Here is a 13,038-nt window from a genome sequence, read left to right on the forward strand (position 1 = left end):
CCTCGGCTTTTATTACTGCTAATCATTTATTTAAGCTCAGTTTTTAAAACCTTAGGATGTAACTAAAGTTTGGTCCGTTTACAGCATCCTGCCATGCGATTACATTTGTTCCTGACCACCGAGAACACTCACGTTAACTTTTATCCAGTGGAAAAAAAGTTAGCTTGTTTATATTATGCTAACATAGCTGTGTCGCTAGCGGTCACGTAGCACATCATTATATACCAGCTAGCCAAACTTCAGTAACCCTACAAACGTCACTGCTGTTTAGTTTTCTGTCTTCATTTATGTTGGAAGTGATAACAGAGCTGTACGTTTTAATTTGTTTCCAAAACCCCGCAGTCAGGACATGCTATATTGTATTTAGATAGAAGCTAGCGAGCTAACTTCCTGCTAACTTCTAACTCTGTTAAATGTCATAAATTCCGTTTTCATGGATGCTTGGATGTTAAACTCAATTGTTACACCTGGTAGAGCAGAACGCTGATCATTTTATTAAAGATGAAAGACTTTAGACAGTTTTTCAACTCTCAGTAATGCCATAGTGATCGTTTGATATATGGACCTGCAGCGGAGTTTAGGCCCAGACACGGCTAGTGACGTCAGACTTAACGACCGGATTGTGGGACTAAAGAGAGCTGTGCATAAATGAATGACCACCTCAGTGAACTGTGGCAACATTGTAAAGAGGAGTGAGAACTCCTCAACAGTGATAAAAGTCATATAAAAACAATTACTTAAAGTTGTTGCTGCTGAGCTACTGAATCATGGGCTGTACGTAGCTGCTGACAGGTCGGCTTCTGTTTTTTTTTGTTAAAAAAAATAATGGCATGATGTGCATCGTGTGTTATTGTTCATCTGACACTGTATTTAAAAAATGTTAGACCCTGCTGAGAAACAGGTCATCGATACATAAGAACCACAGAATTGAAGGAGTGTGTTCTTTCTTTTTCACATGACTCATTTATTGTCTTCAGATAAGTGCAGTTTGTAGACTTGGTCTTAATCCTGCCTTTGCTTTGGTATATCAACTTATAAAACAGCTTCATTTCTCCTGTGATTCTTATAAACTGAGATGCTGCTTTCCAGAAATCCCATGTCAACATTTGATGGGGTTCACAAATGCGGACTGGTGCAGTCTCTAAAGATAAACTGGTTGCTATAGCTTTGCCAAAACCCTTTAAATCCTCTGGCCAAATTATCCCAAATTGTAGTCTGAAACAATTACAGAAGGGAAACTGAACCAGGATATAAAGTGATTGCCTCAAACATACTTAGGAGCCGCTGACTGTTTGCTCAAGATCTTTTTGCCTGACTATGGATTTCTCAGTAAAGATGTCTGGATTAATATGGATTTCTGCGTTTCTAGCATCTACATATTGCCATCTCTCTTCCTCAATCTGCTGCTAAATATTCCGCTGCTCGCCTGCAGTAATGAAACAACTGCATCCATCTGGCTTATTTTTTGTTTAGGCATTGGAACGCATATTGTACAGTTTCCTAATCTGCGAAAACAAATTGACGAGGAGCACATGAAGACACAATTAGTCTAGGAAAAACCCCAAAAAGAGCCACTAAAACATTCTGATTGTTCGAGAGTGTTGTTGGCTCAAAAAAATATTGGTTTGAGGGTACAGACAGCTTGGCAAAAGCAGGTTGTGTGTTTATCCGTTCCTCCCTTTCCCCCCTCCCTCTCAGTGTTGGTTTCCATCCAGTTCCAAAAACAGTGAACGTTCAAAAAAAGAAAAATAAACTTTTTCTTCCTTCTGAAGGAAAACCAAATGCCTCTTTACGTGAGGTACGCACAAGGAGGGTACTTAACCCTGCTCAACAAGGGGATCATAATCTTCTTGACACAGACACTCTGGGTATTGGAGCCGGCCTAGAGCAGCACTTCCAGAGTTTGTCAGCAAGAAACCTGCTTCTCCCAGGATTCCCATTCTGCCTCCTGCCTCACACTTTAACACTCACTTTGTCATTAAGGCCTCTTTCTCTGTTATTCCTGTTCCCCCTCCTTCCTTTCCTCATTCCCCTTTCTCCCTGTCTTCCTTCACTCTCACAGTTCCAGTTACCACAGCCTGCTATTACACATCTGAGTCAAGCATTTAACTTGCATCTGTAATTGACAGAAAGAGGTTGGATTTAAGTAGAAGTCACATATTGCATTCGCTATTTGTGTGTGTTTGTTTGTGTATATGTAAGTCGTGTGTTGCCATACATTTATCTTTACTGGCCAGGAATAGCTCCGATGACCTCGCTGTGTGCATGTGTGGGAGCTGCCATCACAAGTTAGCAGGATCCTACATCAGTTTTGTCTGCGCTACACGACAGTCGTAGCTGGAGCGCTGTTACAGATGGTTGCTATTTTGGGGTGGAATCGGCCAGTTTTATTCCACTTTCTTTCTCGCCTTTGTTTTTCATCTCATTTTGATCCGTCACCCTTATTTCTGAGACAACTTTCAACCTCGTGTGAAACGCTCATCATTATTCTGTCTGTCAGTCTGTCTGCGTCCAAAAAGAGATGTCTGATGTTTCTGTGTGGGCATTTTTGAACACCCTGCTGGGTGGGCGGGCACCGTGGACACCCGGGTTTGTGAATACGATAACTTGGGAACGAAGCTCTGTAGGATTTTGAAATTGACACCACTGTACAGCTACTAAAAATCTCAGGCAATTTCGAATTTCAATTTCAAGGTCAAGGTCAAAGGTCAAGTTTTCTGAAAGTCTTGTGAATGCGATAACTAGCAGTGGCACTGGCAGCCATCAGTATATTTATGCCTAATATCTTTTCTTATATTAGTAAATAGACTTTAGTGAAGAGCTCATTTTAATCAAAGGGTTATATATAAAATAAAGAACAACCTGTTTTCTTTAATGGGCCAAATTACAGTCAACCCCGTCCTTTTTGGCTACTTAAGTATCTTTATAGATCTGTGATGTTATATTTGTTACAGTTTTTGGTCAAATCTGTTTTAAAAAGGACATTTTTTAATGTCAGTGACACCTTTAACCCAGATAAATAAAGGTTTTATTTGAAAACACAAAAACAAATTTCCCACGTGTGGGACTAATAAAGCTTATCATATCTTATCTTATCTTATCTTAAAAAATGATTGCAGCTTGTACCTTGTGATACAAATGTTCTTTCTAGCGCAGAATGATTTGATATCATTCATGATAAGACAAGATAAGATAACCTTTATTAGTCCCACACATGGGAAATTAGTTTTGACACAGCAGGAAGTGGACAGTGCAAATGTTATATAGCAAAAATTAGAATACAATACGAATAATATACAGTACACAACTGTACAGAATAGAATAAAATAAAATAAAATACTATATACAGTACAATAAAATAGAATAAAATATACAATAGGATAAAAATAGAATACAAATTCTATATACAACTGAGTAAAAATACAACTTTGTCAGTATTGCACTTTTATTGCACATGAGCGATATGTTTGAGGGATTTTTGGACAGATTATGGACCAACGAGTCTTTTATAACAGTTTAAAATCGCTTTTGGCAGATGATCACTTTTTAGCACAACATTGTTCTTCCCAGCAGAATGACGGCAAAGGTTCAAAGTGATGGAGCGCACCGGAGGCCAGAGCATATTATGTCTACAGTGACGGGTCGGCATGGTTGATGACGAAGATCGAGTTAAAAAAAACAGCACAAGGGGATGACCCGAACTACAGAATTAAAAGAAGCAGAACGGGAGAGAGTTAGAGAGCAGAGAGAGCAGAGAAGTTTTATCGGGATGCAGGGACTTGTTTTGTTCCTGGACAGAGGCCGGCAGAGATGGTGGCGTCCTGCTCAGAAAGCAGCTGTACGAGCCCACAGGTTGACACTGCAAAAAGCCATGTGACCACTAGGGACCGGTCTTTACAGCGTTGGCCTCCTCTTCCTTGTTGCCTCCAGTGGCAACAACATGTTTTTTGTGTCTTCTTGTTGTTTTTTGTGCACTCCCAGCAGGATTGGAGAGAAAACATATTTTTAGTGTTCGTTTTTCCAGGTGTTGAAAAAACATTTCAAGCTTTCCCCCCAAAAACCTCACTGATTTGAAAACATGTTTACAGCGGGCTACACCGCCACAGTTAACCGCCAAATAGAACGAGCCAAAAATACCCACAATACGCTACATCCAGGAGAGTCCGGGCATTTGGATGGAGTTCCCTTTCCTCGTTGCGCTCGGATGAATGAATCACGTGGCTGTTTTGATTTATACAGTCAAATCTACAAGCATTCGGGAGAGTTTCTTCTCTTCGCCTGTCGGTTCACCAGAAGCAAAAAAACAACCAAAAAAAACGATGCGTGACAACTTGATGGATGGCGATAATAGTAGGGTTTGTATAAGGCCACTGTAGCATTCAAATGATCTCCAGTAGTCTACACGCTGTAGCGAGCCGTTTAAATGCATGCTTGCTGGTCTGCATAGTTTCGCGGCCATATGGGAGCACACGCTGCAAATGTTTCCTTCAGCAGTAATGGGCTTTAATTTTTATTACATGTTACCATTTGTTTTCGCATCACAACTGTGTTTTCTTGGCATTTTTTTCTGGCTTTCATTAAGATGCTCGGCTTTTTCATGCTTTTGACTTACATAATGGAATTTTATGCGTGACCAGGCTTTCTTTTGATCCTCTTCTACGTCCGGCTGAAAAGCTTTCAGATGTTTTGTTTGGAGATTAAAGCCCATTGTCTTTGAGCAGATTGCGCTAAATGCGGACTGTGTCAGCGAGTAACGCTGTGGGAAATGAGAACAGGATCTCACTTAGCATTTCACCTCGATTAAAAAAAAGAGAAAAAAACAGACTCTGCAGAGTGGCTCCATGTGATGACACAGTCATTACTCATTCTTTTTGCTGCATTAACCAGGTGCAGAACTTTATGGAAATTGACTTTACACATTTTTTCTGCCCATTTCTCCCTGGACATACTTATGTAGACTCTTTAAATCTTGTCACGAGAGTCCATTTGCTGCTTTGACCTCAAAATTGAGTTTGAGACCTTCCAGAAAAGGCAGGATCTGAAGCTTTCGGGATCTCCTGTGTTTCTATAGATGACAATGACCCAGGTGCCTCAACCACTCTTAATGATTGCTGCTGGAAAGTGCTCATCATAGACATCGCTTTTTATTCCTCGAGGTATTTATTATCCGATCAGAGTAATTAGGCGTGTTGCTTTCCTAAGAAACTGTTATTCGCTGCGGTTAGCGAGCTCTTTGCAATCCAGTCACTCTGTTCTTTTTTTTTTTTCTTTCACGGGGTAAACCATTTTCTTTCCAGCCCCGGATCTTGGCTGTACAAGTAAGGAAATCTGTGCATGCAGAGAGTGCTAAAACCTGAGTGTGGTGATGAAGGCCATTGGAAAAGGGATAAGTGATTCAGCAGGCGGATCAATAGAGAAAGATCCATGCCTCACAGCCGGCTCAATCAGACCCCCAGGGGGTGAGCCAAACATTAGGAGACAGAAAGATGGACAGAGAGTGGTGTGTGTGTGTGTGTGTGTGTGTGTGTGTGTGTGTGTGTGTGTGTGTGTGTGTGTGTGTGTGTGTGTGTGTGTGTGTGCTGAGAGAGAGAGAGCATGCTTTCATTTAAGGCCTGATTAGACCAGCAGAGAAAGAGAGAAAATGTGGATCTTTTGTCTCACTGCTTTGGCATTTCAACCACTATGCTAATGAACCACATTGTACTGAAGTGAATTATAATAAATTGAACCAAACTGAAAAGGGGAGACATAGAGACTAAGTGCTTCGGGATTGAGCTTCTTCTTTTTTTTTTTCATAATTTCTTTTCACGAATTGATCATGAATCTAATTTTTCAGAGCCACACGACAAATCAGATGTTTGATTCGCCCTTGAACTTAAACGCTCGCTTCCACTCAGGTTCATTGAAGCCCAAACGACTCCGGTTCCTCCACGAGATGAGTCACTTTCCTCGCCACTTCATCCTCTAACCATTTGATGTGTGATTGATTAAAATAGAAGCGGGTGCAGCCTCATCACGCTGCTGCATCGATGTTAACATCTCTGGTTGCTGGTGTGGATTTCAGCACTGACCTCTGCTCAGTCTTGTAAGTCAACCCTGCAGCCCCCCCATTCTCCTTGTATGACCGTCACACTGATGCCCCCAAAGACAGTTCAGTTTAGCCCTGACAAGCAGGCACACATGACTCCCCCCCCCCAGCACTCACTCTGAGATGTTTTCCTTACGTGAATAATGTATCAATTTCTACAGAAACGGCAATGTTTGCATTTCTCTCTTCCTCTCTCTTCCTCTTCCTCTCTCTCTCTCTCTCTCTGGATGGTTCTCCCTTTTCAGTCTGAAAATAGAGTGCAGAAGAAGGCTGTTGCTATGGTGATACATCCACTGGCGTTGCCCGGGACATTTTTAGCCACGCGATGCGCGGGGGGATTTAGCTCGCCTGTAACTTTCTGTAATTTCCATTCTAATTATATCACTCCTGCTTGCGCTGTGTGCCACCGCATGGGGTAAAACAGCCGAGCACGGCTGGGTGAAGATCCAAGACTCTGCGCTCTCCGCTGCCCTTACACCACATTATGCCATGCTATCGCATAATATCAGCATTCAAAGAAAGAGGAAAGACGGGGACGCGGGGAGGGAGGGGGAATTTGTGCCTGCACGCTCGTTGCACTGGTACGTGAACGAGAAACTGAGACAAAGGGAGAACTGCCAGAGCAGAAAGAGTAATGCTGCTGCAGTACTGTACATGACAGAAGGGTGGTTTTACAATGTGATAAAAGACCACACTCTGTTACTACTCAGTGGACAAATCAAATGAGAGACGAGCTGAGATTAGTTGGGCACTCACCGGACTTAACATTGGTACCAGCAGGGGGTCTCAGCTATCACTAATCACCAGGAGCTTGAACTGCGTGCATGCAGTAATGTTACAGCTTCCTATGAGGTTGCGTAGTCCACCAGCCAGGATCAATTACACATATATTATTTGTCATATTTCATTCATGTCAGTATCCTACTAAACTGTCAATTTCAATCAATGGGAACATGTATCTTTAAAAAACAGAAAGCCATATGTGGACACATTTGGGATGTATTAAGACAGATTATTGAGCGCTATGTTTAGGTGACTGAAGCACAGTCCTGCTGTCAACTAAACAAAACAAGGGGAGGGAAAAAGAGAAAGTGGGCTTGTAAATCTAAACGTATGTGATGACCTAAATGAGGCGACGTCTTGATGCATGCTCAATCATCCAGGTAAGTAAATCCCCAAAAGTGGATTCTGTTTAAAAGACTGGAGAAACCTGCAGTCAGAGACTGAAGAAGTCACCTGGACGAAACGTTTCTCCCACTGAAAACGTCCAGATGAACAGAATCAACCTTTTGGGGATGAGGAGGTAACATTGCAACACCTAAAGGTTAGTTTTTAAAGAAGTCAAACATCAGAGAGACAGCACTATTAAAAAGAACAAAACAAACTGTAAAGCAACATTTACACATCAGTCATATCTGTTATTTCTTACATGTATAGGAATTAAAATACTGGGTCCGTCGTGGGTCCAAACTAGTGGACCTGCTGTGGTGTAAAAAAGAAAACCATAACGATTTTTTTATGTCTACAAAAAGAGTGAATTTTAAATTGTTCAGTTCAGTTTCAGGAAAAGTGGGTCAGAATTACTGGCAATAATTTCAGCTATAATTAGATTTTTCTTTTTTTGGGATAAGTGTGGGGGACATGAAAATGGCTCTGCAGAATCTAGATTATTGTGAAGCAAAAGTTCTGTATATGGCCATAATTTAAAAAACAATCATGCTTATTAATTATAACGTTAAATATAAACCTATGGTGACACTGAATGAATTACAGTATAATATCAAACTACAGTCTTGTGCAAAAGTCTTGACTCACCCTTTGTTTCTTTATACTTTTCTTGAAACTCAATATTTGGTGTGACCACTTTCACGTAATTTCTTTAAGTAGTCTCCGGGAAGAGTTCTCCAGGCTGCTTGGAGGACATTTAAAGCCTTTTGCTCTGTTCTCTGTCAACATGATCCCACACTGCTTCAGTAAAGTTCAGGTCTGAGCTCTGGGGAGGCCGATGCACGACTGATGGTGTTCCACTGTCTGTTTCTACACCCAAGTATGCTGGTTGTGAACTGGCAGTGTGTTTGGGGTCATTGTCATGCTGAAAAATGAAGCTGTTTCTTTCCAAATGGTGCTGCATGTTGGGTCAAAATCTGTTTATAGTTCCTTGCACTTTGACGACAGCACTGTCTGAAATGAAGCTTCACCGTGTTTCACAGATGGCTGTACCTCTCTACAGACCTTCTGATGAGGTTTTGAAATGTTCTAATTCGCATTTATCACTCAATAAAACCTGATGCCAGTGATTTTCATCCCAGTTCATGTGTGATATGGGATACCTCAGCCTTTTCTCCTCTTTTCCCCGGTCCTTAAGAATGGCTTCTTGACCCCCACTGATGTAAATGGATCAACTGAAGGGTCAGATGGATTTCTCAGGTCCTGTGTCAGGTCTTTCAGATACCATTTATCTGCTGCAGATCGTTTTTAAGCCTGCCACTTCTTCTTGTGTCCAGTTTCCTCAAATGTTTTAAGGACACACAGCACACCACGCTGGTTTGAAGATACTATATTATCCTTTATACCAATTCCAATCCAATCCAATTTTATTTATAAAGCACTTTAAAATATCCAGCACAGGAACAAAGTGCTGTACAGAAAATAAGTTAAAACAATAGAATAACAGAAAACAGCAAAATAAATAAATAAAACACATAAAACATAAAATGAAAACAGCCCTATTCCTATATTGTATCTTTGCCATCAGCTTTTTCATAGATTGCGAACAAATGATGTGTTGTTGTGACATGCTGCTAATAACAAAGTGCCTAAAGATACCATTTAAAATGGGTGTTTGCTAGTTTCTTTTATATTCAGGCAAAACATTGTTTCATTCTTTGTGTTTTTATGCTTAAATAATTCATAGGCAAACGTTAAGTGGCTTAAGAAACAAAAAGAAACATTCCTGTGGACTGAAAATGAGTGAAAGAGTCGGCAGTGACAAAGAAAAACTTTGAATGGCATTCAGAAAGTCTGAAGAACCATCGCTCAACATTTACAGTGACGACAAAGTCTGCCACCTTTGAAGCAAAAGATAAAGAAATGAGGTGTGGCTCAAGACTTTTGGGATGTATACGATTGGCTAAACTTTTTTCTTTCCTAACATCGTCTCTGAGATGCAAAAATAGCCCTACAGTACGTGACTGACAGAGAGCAGGTTGGGACTTCAAATGCAACTGCTGTAAAATCTACCAGAGAATTACTTGTGTTTGAAGACAACTTACTTTAGGTACTTGGATAGCAGCACCAACCAACTGTGTAAAAAGTGTTTTGTTCCAAGACACTGTGCCCACCATTTGGAAATAAAAAGAGACACCCACTCTTAAAGGACAGAACAAAAGTTTATAAAACACTTGTATTAATGGATAAAATGTGCAAACTCTTTGGAAAAATGAATTCTAGCACAGTCTCAGGCGTTGCCAGTCATGGATGCCTTTTTCTTTCGTAGTATCTCTCCTCACTCCAGTGATAAAGATTTGGTGGGGGTAGCGCTGGGAAGTAATTCCCAAAGTAAGGAATTATTTTAAAAAGTGTTGTCTTTAAATAATTCATGGACATCAAAGACCTTCCTCATTGAACCTCATGAATAAATCAAAACCTTGGCCAAGCTCAGCGTTCCACAGCACGACTTCACAACAGAAAAACCTGAAATATGTTTAGAGATAAAACAGAAGGAGACAAAGGATGGAAAAGGAGCAAAGCAAAGAAGATGTGTAACATCTCAGCATTTCTTACTAAGCGTGCAGAATAGTTAGAACGAATCATCTTTGGATGTTTAACTTCTGCTGAATAACCCTGGTGCCAAAGCCTGAGACATTTAAAAAGTGAGTGAGCTGCTTCTCTAAACTAAAGTGTATGTGTAAGGAAATGAAGAGTCTGACTGATGTAGCCGTTCCCTCGTTGACCATGACATCTTGTATTTCCTAGTGTCATTTTACGCTCCATTAGGGCTGCTGATGTTCATTAAAGATGACTGCCCTTCAGCAGATGTGGCACCGCAAACTAATTACAACTTTTAGCAGCCGACGCCCCCAAACCTTCATTCACTGTCATGGTGCTGCGACAGAAAAAACTGAAGTTGAGTCGTTTCTAAGTTTAAAAGATGCCAGAACTCGGTAAAAAGTAAAAGCCAGTCATTCTTCACTTCAGCACATGCCTTGTGCAGGAACTAGACTGTATATCATCCTCCAAGTAAAAATTCCCCTTTTAATTATTTATTATCAATTGCATCAAAGTTGTAGGTTTGCAGGGGCCAACAATCTATAATCGGATATCCTGCATTATATTAGTTGCTCTTATGAGGGGCCATTTAACCACCTGCGTTATTATTCTTGTAAACCTTTGGATGTTTTCTTATTTTCTGCTGTGTGTGAGGCTTTTAAAAGGTAAAAGCAGTATGTGTGTATCCCATACAGCAGCGGTCCCCAACCCCCGGGCCTCGGACCGGTACCGGTCCGTGAGTCGTTTGGTCCCGGGCCGCGAGAGGTGAGGCTCAGGTGTGAAATGTATAGTTTTCAGGGTTTTTATCGGTTTTCAGCGTTATTTTGTTATCGTTTTTATCGTTTACTCGGTTTTCCTGGGTCTTTTCACGTGTGTTATGAATAAATTTTCTTTTTTCGGTACCGGTACTAGTTTTATTTTGTTGTATTTATCCGCGACACCTTAAAGGCGGTCCATGAAAATATTGTCGGGCATAAACCGGTCCGTGGCGCAAAAAAGGTTGGGGACCGCTGCCATACAGCACAGCTTCCTACCTGATGCCTTTTAACGTTCTGCTCAGATGTTTCATTTGCAGTGTCATTTGGCATCTTGCTAACTGGAATATAATATTCATAATCTAGTTCAGGGTCAATGCATGTGTACACTGCAATATATAGACTAATGTAAAAAAAGAAATGTTTTTGTTTTTAATAAAGAAAATAGTGGTTTTTTTTAACTATTATAACATTAAACTGCTTGAATATGTTCTTAGTTAAACTTACACAGCGTGTACTACTCCCTTCATGGGGGAGGTCAAGTGTGCAAAGTACATCAAAGTCTCTAGTTTGAGAAACAGACACCTCATACGCCTGTAACTAGCTGCTTGTTCACACAGTAGCTTTAAGAGTCAGACTGTGCAAAGCTGCACGAAAAACAAAATATTTGGGAACTTAAAAAGCTTTCATTTCAGAAGGTTATTTGTTGAGGGAGCCAGAGGTGGGGAACTCCAGGCTTCAAGGATCAGTGTCCTGCAGGTTTATCAACCTGGGTCAACACACCTAAATCAAATGATTACGTCATTACCAGCCTCTGGAGAACTTCAAGACTTGCTGGGGAGGTCATTTAGCCATTTAAATCAGCTGTGTTGGATCAAGTACACGTCTAAAACCTGCAGGACACCGGCCCTCGAGGCCTGGAGTTCCCCCACCCCTGCTTTAAACTGTAAGAAGTATAACTATGTAAATGTATTATATAACCTGGTATCACTTCTTTAATTATTAGTTTCCATTCACTTTAGTTTGATCAGTTATACTCGATAAAGAGAAACCTTTTCTTTCAGAAACAGTAACATTTCTCAGTGACTCCAAACTTTTTAATGTCAGACTACATCCTGGTACTAATACTATAACCTACAGTGTGTGGAATCTGTTAAATATAAACAGAGCTACCTTCAGCATTGCACGAATCCGCTCAGTGTCTCGTTTGCTTTCTGTTGTTAGCCCTGTACACTTGCTGGCGGTACATCTGACCTACTTTTTCCAGCCAGTACAAAAGATAGTTAACATGTGTCAGCTTGTGCAAACAAGTTCCCTGTGCCTTTAAATGCTCCTCTATTCATTTCTAGGATACATGACCTTTTTTGCATGCTGGTTTTTGCTTTGGGGAAAGTCTGGTTCTGAATTGGCCTATGACAAACATACAATAGTAATTGAATTAGATGGCCTACTTCTGCTTAGTTACCAGTTAATGTAGGTATGGTTATTCAATTTCTCCACTTTCAGCTTCAGCAAGAAGCTAATGCAGATTTTATTGTTGGATTCAGTCTATTTGTGGCTTTGGCAAATGGCCTTGTGCCTTTCTCTGTGAGTTAACATTAGCAGTACTAAACTGGACATGCCAAGTCTTATTATTAGTGCCTCTAAAATTAATTCCAGCACAGAAATTCACTGTTCCCTCTTGCTTAAGAAATCATATTTTTATTTGTTTATCTGAGCAGACTATAGCGTATATAGCAAGGACCATTTTCTGCATTCTCTGGCAATGAGCCTTACTTGGCTTCTTATAGTGTTTAAGTAGATACTGAGTACGCAGATAGTAGATGTTGTCAGACTCCTTACACACAGGAAATATAAAATATTGCAGTATTGGTGTTTAGTTCAAGAGAAATCATTTGGGTTCTTGCAGTTTTTCTGTGTGTGTGTTTCTCTCTCACACAAAATCTCTTTCTCTCCATCTTCCTCGGTTCCTCTCTTCACCCTCTTGATTCCAAGCAAAGCAGGCAGGCAGTCTCCCTTCCACGGGAGGCCTCTCCACAGCAGATAATAGTCCATTCCACTCATTTTGGCTTCCTTTTATTTGTTCACATCAACATCAAAGCCTGTCTGTTTCCTCCACTGGGGAGCAGGGCTTTAAGTCTTTGACTGATCTGCCTCGTTCACTCGTAGCGCTGCCCTGGTGATGCCCATCCCTTATCGCATGTGTTGGAAACACACGTGTTCATACATGCTAATACACACACACAGGGAACAAGGAGCTGCATAGGCATATTTAGAGCATGTGTAGAAAGCCTTACATAGAATCTATGGGTTGTAAATCAGCAGTCTCTAGGCTTTTTTGCGCCACAGATCAGTTTATGTCCGACAATATTTTCACAGACCGGCCTTTAGGTGTTGCGGATAAATACAACAAAATAAAACCAGTAC

The sequence above is a fragment of the Perissodus microlepis genome, chromosome 15 (assembly GCF_051167445.1).
Source record: "Perissodus microlepis isolate ML-2025 ecotype Zambia chromosome 15, ASM5116744v1, whole genome shotgun sequence".
Classification (NCBI taxonomy): Eukaryota; Metazoa; Chordata; class Actinopteri; order Cichliformes; family Cichlidae; genus Perissodus; species Perissodus microlepis.